The 15668-nt window shown below is 35.6% G+C and overlaps 1 protein-coding gene and 2 long non-coding RNA genes across 5 annotated transcripts in view; all 3 read left to right on the plus strand.

The window, feature by feature from the left end:
- The window catches only part of LOC123306664 (nephrin-like), a 721736-nt gene that overhangs the window by 137877 nt on the left and 568191 nt on the right, over positions 1 to 15668 (plus strand). The gene's annotated exons all lie outside the window — the stretch shown is intronic.
- LOC123306669 lies at positions 8898 to 13753 on the plus strand. 2 transcript variants are annotated; one of them, XR_006536941.1, is made up of 3 exons: positions 8898 to 8959; positions 12984 to 13257; positions 13320 to 13753. It is a non-coding gene; the product is annotated as an uncharacterized LOC123306669 (long non-coding RNA). The 2 variants fall into 2 exon arrangements; XR_006536940.1 differs by lacking the exon at positions 8898 to 8959 and having other exon boundaries at positions 12925 to 13257.
- On the plus strand, positions 9091 to 9549 carry LOC123306671. Its single transcript, XR_006536943.1, has 3 exons — positions 9091 to 9292; positions 9375 to 9465; positions 9528 to 9549. It is a non-coding gene; the product is annotated as an uncharacterized LOC123306671 (long non-coding RNA).

A 15668-nucleotide genomic window follows, 5' to 3' on the forward strand; every position in this document is an offset into this window, starting at 1 on the left:
ATTCAGTAATTCATTTTTATGCAGAAGGGACTATCCAACCAAATATCTTTTACCAGATACTAGCTGATGAAAGTTGTCTGTAGCTAGCTGAAAAAACAACTTCCTGAAAGCTTTTCGTTAATTAATGGAACTTCTCTATTTGTTTCAGGTAAGATGTTTCCTCTGAGTACATCATCTACAAATAAATAATGATCGATCACATCCCCATGAAAAATAACAAAGGAAATTATCGAAGAAGAGAGTAAGGAGTAAGTAACCCCACAATCATATTGGATACAACCGGGAAGTCTCATACTGGCCATACTACCGTGAAAACGGCGGAACAAAAGTTTTATTCATTAGAGGGGAGAGTATATCCCTATCCTGTTTGAAAGAATAAGCTTAATGTGATTCGTCAAACGAATTTCGCCAGCGTACGAGGCGTGACTTCGGATTTGCGGCAACGTTGGTCCAGGAATAACGTCATAACTTTCAGAACCAATTTGGAATCTCCAATCATTTGCACTTCCTTTTATACACGCAATCCGGGAGTTTGTTACTTCGGAAAACTTTCTTAATATGTTGAATGGGACCTTGTAAAACCGAGCGAGTCTTCGGTAGTGATCTCCGACGACTTGAGAAATCCTGACGCCATTCATCTGATTCTATTTTTGGACTGCTTGCAGATATTTCTCTGGGTTCTGATTTTTCTTATAACATTCAGAGGTTTTCAGAGTAATTCATTACCCATTACAGAAACCCTGAAGAACATTATGTTTTGGAAATGAGGACATGACTCCCTACGTTCACAGTGTTGTATATACCTCGGTATATACACGTTGCTGAAATTTGAGCCTCCTCACTGATATCCGAGTAATTATGGTTAGGTCAATTTTTGGTAATTGGGAACTTAAAACCTCTTTCTAGAAAAAATTCCCTATATCCGCAATAATCTGGAATTCCCACTTCCATATTATTCGAAACCTTAATTCAGCAGATTTGAAATACATATATCATTTTCTTCATGAGAGAAACTATCATCATTTTAATAACATGCTTTCGAAAAATTTGTCTACAAGTAAATTAGAATCTTGAAGGTTGCTATTCAGTGCCGGTTGTTCAATGGCTGGTTTACCCGACTTAACTAGAGTTTTGCTCAATCCAGTGATTACGAACTGTCAAGCTGTTGCTCATTCATAGGTTAGGCGAAAACCACTAGTTTTTTTTGTTTTAAAAGGAGTTTATACCACGAGACTTTCTCGCCATCCGTATAAGGCGTGAAGGGGAAAAGAATACTAGAATGTGGAGTGTTCACCAGGATGCGAATTGTAGCCGATGGCGAGACTTCTCGAGAAATTTCTTCAGGTGGAAATTCATAGAAGAGGTAATTGCACCTCAGAAAGTAAATAACATGAATGAATAATTGTTCTTCAGTGAAAAAAATTTCAAATTCTTTTTTCCGTCTGACTAATAAAAAAAATTCTGACTTTCCGAGGTAACGAACTGATTGATTTGAATTATAATGAAAACCCCATATAAATTAGCGGTTTCTGACGCAAGATATTCATTTTCTCTTTTTGAATTGACCACTATAACGGTGTAGAAACTTCTTAAGTTAACCATTCGATAACGAAGGTTTAACTGATTAATATCTTGTTTATAACGTCAATGTTTTGACGGAACAAAATTAAATAGTCTTATTTGTGTTGTTCTTTGTGTTAGGAGAGAATGCTGAAATATTTAGGAACAGAAAAAAAAATTCTCCAGGCAGTTCGTGATTCATTATTTTTTGAATATTGTTTGTCGTGCCCTGGTTCTAGCCATGATTCTATAAAATTCAAACAATCTTCATTGTGCGCTTTATTTGAAAATGTAGAGTATGGAAACTACTTCTTGGTTGGTGACAGTGGTTATACCATAAGAAAGTTTCGTATTCTCCACTGGGCCAGCCGAAGATTAGGCCTGAGCATCTCTTCAATGAATAACAATTAAAAACCCGAAATCCAATTGAAAGATGGTGTGTGTAAGCGTCGATTCCCAATATTGGTATTAGGATTGCGAGTGAATGTGAAAAGATGTGAAGCCATTGTAGTTTCAACTGCAATTCATTAAGCCCCTTTGCAGCAGCCGAGAATTTACTCGAGAATTCATGCGCCGTGAATTCTTTACCGTTACATACGTACTTGCGGTAGAATTCTCTGTTCAGTTGCATACAAAATAATCTCTGCCGTTTTCTTTAGTGACGAACTAAGCCAGACGAAAAGAGGTTGCGGACGAAAAGTATTGCCTTCAAATATAGTTGGCTTTTCGTTCGAAAATTTGTACGTAAAATGTAATTTTTTGTTTAGATCGACGAAAAATATTTTATAGGTGTCATAACTTTTATAGCATCACATATTCATCCTATACAATGTGGAATGTGTCAATTTTCAACTTTTATAAAAATGAATGGAGCATAGGTACTAGAAACGCCTGTTCAGATGGCTGAATTATGAGTTCGCAAAGTTCGATTCCGGAGAACGCTGAATACTATGATTACTATGTCTTCGTCATCATGTGTGTTGTTGGAAATGAAGATGAATTATGCGTGCAAGTATATTACACTAAATTGAACACCATTTCGAATAAATCTCGCAAGCAATTTTTCTTTAATTCTTTCCGATTATACTACTTTGAAAATTACGTATTTAATGGAAGGCTCACTAAATTATGGAATTTCGAAATAGCGGATACCTTTCATCTTCTAAATTTGCTTGTCGATGTGACGATGGGTAATGGAAAACGGGTATATAATTCCGAAGCAGTAGATGCCGGGTATAGTAATGTTAGGCAGGAGAATATACATTTATGATAATTTCCCTCCTTAGTCTCCCCAATTCGACTCTTAGCATTAGGAATTCAATTTTTTGTCTTTTCTTCATTTCAACCCGAAAGCATCCTATCCTTGTGCAGGTATTCCTGGGACATGAAATTAATGTGCTGCCTACATAAATACATCCAAAAGACGGACTGATTCATGGAGAAATTAAATTACCTATCTGATGAAAGCAAACCGTAGCTCGGAGACATATTCCAAGCTTCTCGAATGAAACTGAGCCTAATTAGAATATTATACAACCTTCCTCTTGGCCTCAAATAGCAGCATTTCAACGCTTAAATTTTTTATGAGACTCAGAACCTAATTTGCGTATGATAAAAAAAAACTATATAACTGGTGTACATCAGTACAACATTGGCTGCATGACGAAGAATTCATTTATAACTCCTTCTAAAACTAATCTGGAATGAATAGCTATTCCTCGAAATTCTCGAAGTTTATGAAAAATAAATCAGGAAAACTATTTCCTTGTACAGCATTTATAATTCAGGTAACCTTGTTCAATTTTATCATAGCGGTATGTTGACGATCCCGACTATGAGATTAATTTTCCATTTTAATATTCCAGAGTATTTTTCCACCAACACAACGTGTTTACAGGAGGGGTTTTTCTTATGGAGCTAATGACTATTCATTTTTTGATGCACTGGCGGGATAGGTGTTTTTTCGTCGTCTTCCTGAGATTAAATCTCAATGGTCTCGTATGACGATTTTTGAAAGCGACTCATCAATATTCGATACAACTAAAAAATTCTTCTTTACACCGTTTAAGAGGCATTTATACCACGGAACTTTCTCGCCATCCGTAGAAGGCGTGGGGGAAAAGACTACCAGATTGTGGGGTGTTGTCAAAATACTTGAAAGATCCGTAGAAGTTACAAATCTTACAATAGTTTCCATATTTTCGAAAAGATGGCAGCACTTTAGGAACTTTTTTTTTTCAATTTCACCAGAATACGAATAGTAGCCAATGGTGAGACTTTTCGAGAAAAATTTTTATGTGGAAATTCATCGAAAAAATCATTTCACCTCGGAAAGTGAATAACATGAATGAATATTTGCTCTTCAATAAAAAATTTCTCTTTTTTTCCGTTTGTAGAATAAAAAAATTCCGGACTTTCCGAGATGACGAATTTATTGAATTGAATTATAATGAAGACCCTAAATCAATTAGTGGTTTCTGTCGTAAGATATCCCTTTCCCCTTTTTGAACTGACCACTAAAACGGTGTAGAATCATCTTAAGTTCCATTGAATAAAATTGTTCCCACAATTTCCCTCTGACTGATAGCACACCAAACTGAACGTTATTGAGAATGAAATAGAGTCTCAATGAAACAGTTTTTTTTTTTTTTTTGGCTGCTCTACATCCTCATATTCTGATAGTTGATATTTCCAGACAGCTGAAACCTGGCATTCTCTGCTTTGGTCATAGAATATAAAATACCAGGTAGGATAGCATGCCGGGCTTTTCCTGTGAAAAATCTTGCGGACGGAAACAGCATTATAAGATTACTTTCTGTGACTCAACAGTCATGTGTTTAATAACATAATAATAGGTTATGTCTATGGTTTTTCTTCCTCAAACAATTAGATATTAAGTAGATCTATGTTTCCTATGAACATTTGTTTTCATTGCTGTCGAAGTTTTAAGCAAAAACTTATTTCAGAATGGTTAGTTGTTCATCTTGTGGCTTTACTACATAAATAAACAAACGAATGCTGGTAGAAAATTTCACAGGTATGTGTTTTACATGCTTAGTAATCAATGTATTTATAATATATTATAATACGGAAATAGGAGTCTGCCATATGCAAGTTTCCGATTGTCAATTTCAGGACTTATGTTCCCTCCTGTTATTCTATACTCAAAGGCTTTGGTCATCAAATTCCTTCGAACACTATATCTATTTCATGAAAAACGCTAAGCAGTACTTCGAAAAAAGTAATAATCCACAGCAACATTGGGATACTGGATCTTGAAGTAGCTAAAACATTCAGTACATATCAGTAGAATATTTCCATTCGCCTTCTATGTTCTTTCCATTTCTGAAGTAAAGTTCAATTAAATGCTTTTCGCATCTCGGTAAAAACCGTCTTTATAATTTGCTGATAATTTCCATACATCCAGAACGCTAACTTGACATTTTACCTGGAAAATGGCAGAGCAAAAGAATCAAAATTCCATATATATCCTACTTGACGGTTACTCTTTCTTGACTTTATTATCAATTCAAACTATTACTTTCATTAAGTTTTATTATATTGTGAGTTTATTATTACGAATGTCACGATGAATGATCACTTCTACGATGCTGTAAGACTGCGTTGGAGTTCGATAGTAGGTAGATACAAAAATTTAGTGTTCACAAAAAGAAATTTTTTGTTAACCGATTTATAGGCTGAACTCTGTTTCTCTCCTTTTTACATATCCTGACACCTGACTGTATTCTGAATGAGAATGGTCAAAATAATGTAGTTTGAAGTTATTTCATATTTCAATAACAAGGCTGGAAATTAATTTATTCTTGAACACATGCGAGATAGTATTTTGCTCAGTGTTTTGTAAGTTGTATTTTCCCTAGCCCTGACCGTATAGAAGATATAGAAATTTACCGCTAATATGGAGGAATCTTCGATCCAAAATCCTACTTTTTCGCTCTCCATCGAGATTAACAAGCAAGGTTGAGATGAGTAAAAATCTTAAGATGGAAAATGTGTGTGATACAAAAACCAGTAATTATTATGGCAAATATAATGATCGCATCAACTCTTAAAACAGGATATTCTACCGTTCTGCGGCTTAATTGCATTCCATCTATAATTATTCCTGCTCCAATTCCCCAATTTCGCAAAGAAATAGGCAATGAGGCAGCAATTAAAGTAGGTACCTATATCGCGATAGTTCCTGGTTAGCAACAGAATAACAAACGAAGGTAATTCGGGAGGCATGCTATGTAATTGCTATAAGTATTCGGATCCAATTATACGAGTTCTCCATATCTGCTACCCAATAATCGATGCACGTAGGGGGATACCAACTCCCATTATTCTGGATGCCCTGGGAGCACATACTTCAGCAGGAACGATGAGTACTCGGGGATAATCAGGGAGTCCACGAAGGAGTATGCAGTTTCCATTAGCGCCATCTTCGATGACGCCCCATAATTATGCGGTTAATATTTACCCAGCAGGCCGGGTTAGGGAGAGAGAATGCGAAGTGGAAATCAAAGCCCGAATCCGAATTAAGTTCGCCGGACTTTATCATCCGGTTAAACAATAACTCCGCTCGACGCTATATTTGAGAGTTTGATATTCGGATCCGGCTTGATGAATGCCCTGCCCAATCGTGAATTACGATTTATGGATCGCGTCCCATATACAGGCTGTTTGGCTGAAATCACCGCTCTTACTGTTTATCCATTCCATAATTTAGCTTCTCAAATAGAAATAACATCCTAACATTGTTCTACTATTTCTTCACCAGAAAATAAAACCAATAGCAGAATGTATTATTACTTCCTGTCTCTGTTTCGTTGTGTTGTTTCCAGATTTCGAGATATACTGATATCTAATGGAAATTCATGTGAAACGTCAAAGGTGTCTACATATATTACAAAATCGTGTTGCTATTATCTATATATGATAATAGCTATAAAAACTATAATTATTAGCTTTGAATGAAAAATAAAGTCACGCCTTACACTGAGGCATAAATTGCGATAATACGAATTAATACACATGCATAGCACCCGTCGATATGAATCGAACTAGCCATACGTCATCATTCAGGGAACCATGCACCATCAGGTAGAATTTTCCTTTACAGAAAAGTAGATGTTTATCATGGTTTTTTAACCTTGTCACGGCATGGAATCGGCGGGCAATAATTACATACTTTTGTAGGAGCACTACTGGTGGTTGACATATATGTATGCCTTTCATTTAGCTGTCTAACTTGTGCTGTACTTACATATATACTCTCTGTATGACACGAGATTAGTAACTCCCTCTGTATGTAGAAACCAATTTTCTACTTTTCTTATAAGAAGTCGTCTCGGAGTGGTGCATCGACAAAATCCATTTTTTGACATACATGGTGATTGTATACAGGGTGAGTCTTTGATTCGTTCAAATATTTAAACAGTGGATTCTTGAGGACAAAAGAAACACTTTTTTCCTTTACCATTTTTTCAGATTCAGCTCGGCTTAAATGATACACATTGTTGAAAAACCATCAAAAATATGCTATTTTTAGTTCTACCTCACAAACGGTTTCATTGAATGAAATGAATTTTGGAATATAGTTTTTCATTTATTTGATCAATCTTTTGCGAACACATAAAAATACCAAAAATTCAAAGAACCCAATTCTTGAACCCAAGTTGGACGCTATCTAATGAATGTCTGAACGTTTTGTAAAATGAAAATATTTTTCATATTTTCTCGTATAATGCGCCGTTTTCGAGTAATTTGAAACTCAAAAATTGAAAAGTATCTATGAGAAATTGTGTACTTAGGCTGAATACAATTCTTTTCAAAAGATCCACAGATGTGTAGTGTCACAGATTTAGCTAGTTATTCTGAAATTTTTTTGTTCCAGGGGTGGCACAGCTCATTATGAACACTTCAAATGCTTTAGGAAAAAAATTTTCTTTTGACCTCAAGAATCTACAGTTAAAATATACAAAAATGAAAGACCGATTGAATATGAAATTTCGAAACACTGTCTTTAGTTATACAGGGTGTTTCAGAAAGCCTAGACGTGATTCTATTTCCTGGTTTCAAATGAGTACCTGATTTTTTATTCGATTTTTTCATCGAAATATTTTTATCACAAGGAAGGCCGGTAATTGAGTTGGATCTTGTTGTCTCCATGTAGGCTCTGTGTATAAATAATACATCTTTGACCTACTAGCATTTCATTAACATCCCTTTTTCGAGGGCCGTAAATTCGACCAAAACTATGATTAGTGCCTACTATAGCATAAAGTTTTCGCATTTGTGCTTGGAATAGGTTGTTGAATTAGTAATTATTCGCAAATAGTGAACCTTAATGTGTTGAATTTAGTTTGTTTTGTACCATACATTTCCAAATTTTACGTTCAACTTCACAATGTTCGACTTCTATATCAATTATTGTAATATAATGGATATACAGGGTGAGTCTTTGACTTGTTAATACTATAACGTTGATAAAAAATGATCACCGAATCGTATCAAATTTTTTGCCAAGTTGAAGTGTCGGTGGAGGGTATGGGAAATTTGAAATGGTGAGCGCCGAAGGCGCGTGGCCGGGTAGAGCGGTAAATGAAACGCAAGAGTAAGAATCGAGCTTTCCGAAAATGACTAGATCGTATTTTTACCCCGTCTAGAAGTGTCCGAAAATTGCGTGAGAAAATCGCGAAATTCACGATTTTCGCGAAAAGATACCAAAATGATTTGATTAGCTTGAGAGATCCGCGGTAGCTCGAGAGCCGGGATGGGTGTCGAACTAAGCTCGAAGAACCCGAAATTAAAATAGGCCTGTTTTTTTTCCCGGAGCCCGAACGATATTACCTAAAAAAGCGTAAGAATTTCGAAAATTTTTGACGTCTACGAAAATTTGATATGAATTTCCAAGAGCATAGAGGTATATTCGATCACGTCTGACGTTTCGAAAGGGGTTTTTGCAGTTTTCGGAAACTCGAGTCGATTATTATATGAATAATGCCAAAATAGGGAAGATAAATGCTAGAGAATCATTCTCCATTGCCTGTAGCATCTCCAGGTACCCATATTTCGGCTCAATATGTACAGGTAAGTTTGCAATTTTCGATTTAACGAAACCACCTCAGTTAAGCACCGTTCATAACCTTCCTTTTGGCCCTGAATTTTTTCAGTAATTTCGTGATTTTTAGCGTTGAAATTGCCAAAATAAATTTATATTAGGAATGTTGAGGTCACTTTGCAGCTAAAAATAAATTAAAATTTTAAAATTTCCATAATTTTTCAATTCCTATAACGTGTTTTCCTGTCATTTTGGTAACACTGTTGAGGGAGCCTCAGGCCAGTTTCATTTTACTGTTGACAGACCGTGAAAAAATTGATGCAAATTTTTAAGGTTTATTTAATTATTATTGAAATTGAAGGATATATCATAGGATATATTTACTACATTTCTCTCCGTACGATAGCACTTCGAAGCTCACATCACAATTGAATTTTTTCCCATAATCGGAAAGTTAGGTTATTATTGAAGAGATATGAAAGAAAGTTCTTGGACGTGAATCTGTATCAAAATCGGATGTAATAACTGATAGTTTATTTTGTCACTAATAATACTTATTTTTCAGGCACATATAAATTTATCATATCAAGAAATGTATAGAATTCATAAATGTCAAATATCATCTCTCGGGAAGTCTCATTTTAAATAAAAAAAGCTTCTTCAGGGGTGAGCTTCTAAGCAATTGGTTCAGAAGAGTTTGTATTTGAAGTATATGATCCATTTGTCAAGTTTACATAATGAATTTCAGATTAAATTACATGCAAACTCATAGAATGAGAAACTTCCTTATTCTTGGTGTATGAACATAAGAATTTCTAGATAACAAACGGTTCTTGGGGGTGAGTCTGCACAGAAAATCGACCAGGAGATTCTATATTTCATAATTGAAATTTATTTTCAGGCACATATAAATTTATCAGATCAAGCAATGTATAATATAATATCATTTCTCGGACAGTGTTATTTGGTAAAAAAGAGGTAGTTCAGAGTAAGTTTATAAAGCAATTCATTCAGGATAGTTTCTATGTGAAGTAAATGATCTATTTCGCTTTTTTCAACTGAATACAACAGATTTCTGACAACTTTCATGCAATAGGGTAGTGTACGGAGATGATTTTCTTAGTCTAGATCTATGGAAAAATGTTTTGAGATAAGTTATTCATTTGGAATGATATAATGATTATTTAAACATAATCTATGAGTGAGTTTTTGCGTTAAAATTCTATATTTATAGACATTTGTCAAGTTTTCTCATTCAAGGTAAGATTGTTACCCTTATCGTAGAGAGAAGGACTCTGTAGGTTTTTGTTCAAAATAAACTGAATGAAATGTTATAATACTTGAAATCTTCATAATAAGGCTTCTTTTCAATTCCATATGACAGATTTTGGCCAATTTTTGAGCTTTTTGATTAGTGTACAAGGATTATTATATTTACTCATTCCAGATAATAGGAGAAATGTTTTCAAATAACTCATTCAAGTGGAATAATAAAATGTTTATTGGGATGATGAAAAGAATATTGAAACACAATCTATGAGTATGTTTTAACGTGAAAATTCCATATATGTAAAGACTTTCGCCAAGTTTTTGTCATTTGAGGTTAGTTTTTTTTTTTCTTATCGTAGATGAAAGGATTTTGTAGATTTTGTTCAAAATAAACTGAATTAAATATTATGATGCTTGAAATTTTTATAATTAGGCTTCTTTCCCATTCCATATAACATATTTCGGCCAATTTTTAAGCTTTTTGATTATTGTACGAGGATTATTGTATTTAATCATTCCAGATGGAAGGAAAAATGTTTTCGAATAACTTATTTGAGTGGAATGATATAATGATTATTGTAATACAATAGCAGGGTGTTTTTTTCGCGTTAAAATTCTACTTTTATAGACTTTTGACCAGTTATTCTCATTTCAACTTAGTTTTTTGTTTCATCGTAAAGAAAGAACTTTGTAAGTTTCTATTCAAGATGAACTGAATGCATGGAATCTCCGTTATAAGGCTTCTGTCCAACTGAATATAACTGATTTTTGCCAATTTTTAAGCAGTTTATGAGATTATTTGTATTCTTTCGTGAAATTTGCGACAATTCCTGTATATATCGAACGCTGTGAGTTATGTGTGATACTCAGTATTGTATAGTATTCGCGTATCATTAAGTGCGAGGGCCGTAGGCCCGAGCTACGGTCGAAAGGTGAATGGCGAGGGCCGAAGGCCCGAGCTACTGACGAAAGCCGAATCGCGTGGGCCGTAGTCCCGAGCTACGGCGGAAGGCGAATCACGAGGGCCGTAGGCCCGAGCTACGGACAAAAGGCGAATCTGTCAATAAAGGCGAATCTACCTACAAGGTGGATCTCCTGGCTATACTGATCTGCCAAAAAAGGTAGATCTACCAATAAAGGTAGATCTCCTGGCTATACTAGTTAATACTATAACGTTGATAAAAAATGATCACCGAATCGTATCAAATTTTTTGCCACGTTGAAGTGTCGGTGGAGGGTATGGGAAATTTGAAATGGCGAGCGCCGAAGGCGCGTGGCCGGGTAGAGCGGTAAATGGAACGCAAGAGTAAGAATCGAGCTTTCCGAAAATGCCTAGATCGTATTTTTACCCCGTCTAGAAGTGTCCGAAAATTGCGTGAGAAAATCGCGAAATTCACGATTTTCGCGAAAAGGTACCAATTTAATTTGATTAGCTTGAGAGATCCGCGGTAGCTCGAGAGCCGGGATGGGTGTCGAACTAAGCTCGAAGAACCCGAAATTAAAATAGGCCTGTTTTTTTTCCCGGAGCCCGAACGATATTACCTAAAAAAGCGTAAGAATTTTGAAAATTTTTGACGTCTATTAAAAATCGAGTGACATTCCACAAAATTAAATTATTTTCTATTGATTATCAGAGAAAATTAAGTGAAAGTGCACTTTGACAATCGATGTCAGAGTGTGATTTAAAGGTTAACGTCAGTTTTGACGGCTTGGCAGCGATCACAGAACGAGGTGCCTTAAAACGATCGGGCTTTTAAAAAACGTTTTTGGCCTAGATATTCATAAAAGGGGAATCGAGCGAGGGCCGAAGGCCCGAGCTACGAACAAAAGGCGTATCGCGAGGGCCGTAGGCCCGAGCTACGGACGAAAGGCGAATCTGCCAGTAAAGGTGAATCTACCTACAAGGTGGATCTCCTGGCTATACTAGTTAATACTATAACGTTGATAAAAAATGATCACCGAATCGTATCAAATTTTTTGCCACGTTAAAGTGTCGGGGGAGGGTATGGGAAATTTGAAATGGTGAGCGCCGAAGGCGCGTGGCCGGGTAGAGCGGTACATGGAACGCTAGAGGAAGAATCGAGCTTTCCGAAAATGCCTAGATCGTATTTTTACCCCGTCTAGAAGTGTCCGAAAATTGCGTGAGAAAATCGCGAAATTCACGATTTTCGCGAAAAGGTGCCAAAGTTATTTGATTAGCTTGAGAGATCCGCGGTAGCTCGAGAGCCGGGATGGGTGTCGAACTAAGCTCGAAGAACCCGAAATTAAAATAGGCCTGTTTTTTTTCCCGGAGCCCGAACGATATTACCTAAAAAAGCGTAAGAATTTCGAAAATTTTTGACGTCTACGAAAATTTGATAAATTAATTTCCAAGAGCATAGAGGTAATTTCATCACGTCTGACGTTTCGAAAAGGGTTTTTGCAGTTTTCGGAAACTCGAGTCGATTATTATATGAATAATGCCAAAATAGGGAAGATAAATGCTAGAGAATCATTCTCCATATCCTGTAGCATCTCCAGGTACCCATATTTCGGCTCAATATGTACAGGTAAGTTTGCAATTTTCGATATTACGAAACCACCTCGATTAAGCACCGTTCAGAACCTTCGTTTTGGCCCTGAATATTTTCAGTAATTTCGTGATTTTTAGCGTTGAAATTGCCAAAATAAATTTATATTAGGAAAGTCGAGGTCACTATTCAGCCAAAACTAACTTAAAATTCTAAAATTTCCATAATTTTTCAATTCCTATAACGTGTTTTCCTGTCATTTATGTAACAGTGTTGTGGGAGCTTTAGGCCAGTTTCATTTGACTGTTGACAGACCGTAAAAAAATTGATGCAAATTTTTAAGGTTTAATTATTATTGGAATTATTAGAGGATATATTTAATATATTTACTTCATTTTTCTCCGTACGATAGCACTTCGAAGCTAACATCACAGTTGAACTTTTTTCCATAATCGGAAAGTTAGGTTATTATTGAATTCTGAGATATAAAACACAGTTCTTGGACGTGAATCTGTATGATAGATCGAATATTATAACTGATAGTATATTTTGTCACTAATAATACTTATTTTTTTCAGGCACATATCAATTTATCAGATACAGAAATGAAAAAATCCTAGGATGGCAATTATCATCCCTCGGAGAGACTGTATTTGGAATGAAAATCCTTCTTCAGGGGTAAAGTCCTGAAGCAGTTCGTTCAGGAGAGTTTCTATTTGAAATATATGATCCATTTGTCAAGTTTACATAATGTACTTCAGATCAAATTACATGCAAACTCACAGAATGAGAAACATCTTTGATCTTGGTGTATGAACATAAGAATTTCTAGATAACAAACGGTTCTTGGGGGTGAGTCTGCACAGAAAATCGACCAGGAGATTCTATATTTCATAATTGAAATTTATTTTCAGGCACATATAAATTTATCAGATCAAGAAATGTATAATATCATTTCTCGGACAGTGTTATTTGGTAAAAAAGAGGTAGTTCAGAGTAAGTTTATAAAGCATATCATTCAGGATAGTTCCTATGTGAAGTAAATGATCTATTTCGCTTTTTTTCAACTGAATACAACAGATTTCTGACAACTTCCATGCAATCGGGTAGTGTACGGAGATGATTTTCTTAGTCTAGATCTATGGAAAAATGTTTTGAGATAAGTTATTCATTTGGAATGATATAATGATTATTGAAACACAATCTATGAGTGAGTTTTTGCGTTAAAATTCTATATTTATAGACATTTGTCAAGTTTTCTCATTTAAGGTAAGATTGTTACTCTTATCGTAGAGAGAGGGACTCTGTAGGTTTTTGTTCAAAATAAACTGAATGAAATGTTATAATACTTGAAATCTTCATAATAAGGCTTCTTTTCAATTCCATATGACAGATTTTGGCCAATTTTTAAGCTTTTTGATTAGTGTACAAGGATTATTATATTTACTCATTCCAGATAATAGGAGAATTGTTTTCAAATAACTCATTCAAGTGGAATAATAAAATGCTTATTGGGATGATAAAAAGCATATTGAAACACAATCTATGAGTAAGTTTTAACATAAAAATTCTATATATGTATAGACTTTCGCCAAGTTTTTGTCATTTGAGGTTAGTTTTTTTTTCTTATCGTAGATGAAAGGATTTTGTAGATTTTGTTCAAAATAAACTGAATTAAATATTATGATGCTTGAAATTTTTATAATTAGGCTTCTTTTCCATTCCATATAACATATTTCGGCCAATTTTTAAGCTTTTTGATTATTGTACGAGGATTATTGTATTTAATCATTCCAGATGGAAGGAAAAATGTTTTCGAATAACTTATTTGAGTGGAATGATATAATGATTATTGGAATACAATAGCAGGGTGTTTTTTTTTGCGTTAAAATTCTACTTTTATAGACTTTTGACCAGTTATTCTCATTTCAACTTAGTTTTTTGTTTCATCGTAAAGAAAGAACTTTGTAAGTTTCTATTCAAGATGAACTGAATGCATGGAATCTCCGTTATAAGGCTTCTGTCCAACTGAATATAACTGATTTTTGCCAATTTTTAAGCTGTGTATGAGATTATTTGTATTTTTTCGTGAAATTTGCGACAATGCCTGTATATATCGAACGCTGTGAGTTATGTGTGATACTCAGTATTGTATAGTATTCGCGTATCATTAAAAGCGAGGGCCGTAGGCCCGAGCTACGGTCGGAAGGTGAATGGCGAGGGCCGAAGGCCCGAGCTACTGACGAAAGGCGAATCGCGTGGGCCGTAGGCTCGAGCTACGGCGGAAGGCGAATCACGAGGGCCGTAGGCCCGAGCTACGGACAAAAGGCGAATCTGTCCATGAAGGCGAATCTACCTACAAGGTGGATCTCCTGGCTATACTGATCTGCCAAAAAAAGTAGATCTATCAATAAAGGTAGATCTATGGGCTTACTAGTTAATACTATAACGTTGATAAAAAATGATCACGGAATCGTATCAAATTTTTTGCCATGTTGAAGTGTCGGTGGAGGGTATGGGAAATTTGAAATGGCGAGCGCCGAAGGCGCGTGGCCGGGTAGAGCGGTAAATGGAACGCAAGAGTAAGAATCGAGCTTTCCGAAAATGCCTAGATCGTATTTTTACCCCGTCTAGAAGTGTCCGAAAATTGCGTGAGAAAATCGCGAAATTCACGATTTTCGCGAAAAGGTACCAATTTGATTTGATTAGCTTGAGAGATCCGCGGTAGCTCGAGAGCCGGGATGGGTGTCGAACTAAGCTCGAAGAACCCGAAATTAAAATAGGCCTGTTTTTTTTCCCGGAGCCCGAACGATATTACCTAAAACAGCGTAAGAATTTTGAAAATTTTTGACGTCTATTAAAAATCGAGTGACATTCCACAAAATTAAATTATTTTCTATTGATTATCAGAGAAAATTAAGTGAAAGTGCACTCTGACAATCGATGTCAGAGTGTGATTTAAAGGTTAACGTCAGTTTTGACGGCTTGGCAGCAATCACAGAACGAGGTGCCTTAAATCGATCGGGCTTTTAAAAAACGTTTTTGGCCTAGATATTTATAAAAGAGGAATCGAGCAAGGGCCGAAGGCCCGAGCTACGAACAAAAGGCGTATCGCGAGGGCCGTAGGCCCGAGCTACGGACGAAAGGCGAATCTGCCAGTAAAGGTGAATCTACCTACAAGGTGGATATCCTGGCTATACTAGTTAATACTATAACGTTGATAAAAAATGATCACTGAATCGTATCAAATTTTTTGCCACGTT

The sequence above is a fragment of the Coccinella septempunctata genome, chromosome 2 (genome assembly GCF_907165205.1).
Source record: "Coccinella septempunctata chromosome 2, icCocSept1.1, whole genome shotgun sequence".
NCBI classification, from domain to species: domain Eukaryota; kingdom Metazoa; phylum Arthropoda; class Insecta; order Coleoptera; family Coccinellidae; genus Coccinella; species Coccinella septempunctata.